We start from the raw sequence: 714 nt of genomic DNA, 5'->3' as shown, positions 1-714 counted from the left end.
ACTCCCGGTGGGAGTAGGACTCCTCCTGGCGCGCCCTCCTCCTGGCCGGCCGCACCCCTCCCCCTTGATCCTTTATATACGGGGGCAGGGGGCACCCCTAGACACACAAGTTGATCCACGTGATCATATTCTTAGCCGTGTGTGGTGCCCCCTTCCACCATAATCCTCGATAATATTGTAGCGGTGCTTAGGCGAAGCCCTGCAATGATAGTACATAAAGATCGTCACCACGCCGTCGTGCTGACGGAACTCTTCCCCAACACTTTGCTGGATCGGAGTCCGGGGATCGTCATCAAGCTGAACATGTGCTAAAACTTGGAGGTGCCGTAGTTTCGGTGCTTGATCGGTCAGGCCGTGAAGACGTACGACTACATCAATCGCGTTGTGCTAACGCTTCCGTTGTCGGTCTACAAGGGTACATAGATCACACTCTCCCCTCTCGTTGCTATGCATCACCATGATCTTGCGTGTGCGTAGGAATTTTTTTGAAATTACTACGTTCCCCAACAGGCGATGCCACAGCCAACGTGGGGGAGGGCAAGGTCACGTCCAACATGGATGCGGGCGGGAGCGTCGGAGAAGCTGCAGAGAGGGCGTCATCATGGCGGAAGGAGCGGCTGAGACACCCCCTGAGGGTGCCGCCAGGCCAGCAGAAGCTGGCACCAAAACCTGGAGAGGCGAGGCCGGCTCCGCCTGAGCCGACAGAGGAGGGCC

Source organism: Triticum dicoccoides, chromosome 2A (genome assembly GCF_002162155.2).
Source record: "Triticum dicoccoides isolate Atlit2015 ecotype Zavitan chromosome 2A, WEW_v2.0, whole genome shotgun sequence".
Lineage (NCBI taxonomy): Eukaryota > Viridiplantae > Streptophyta > Magnoliopsida > Poales > Poaceae > Triticum > Triticum dicoccoides.
This window is presented reverse-complemented; position numbering follows the sequence as displayed.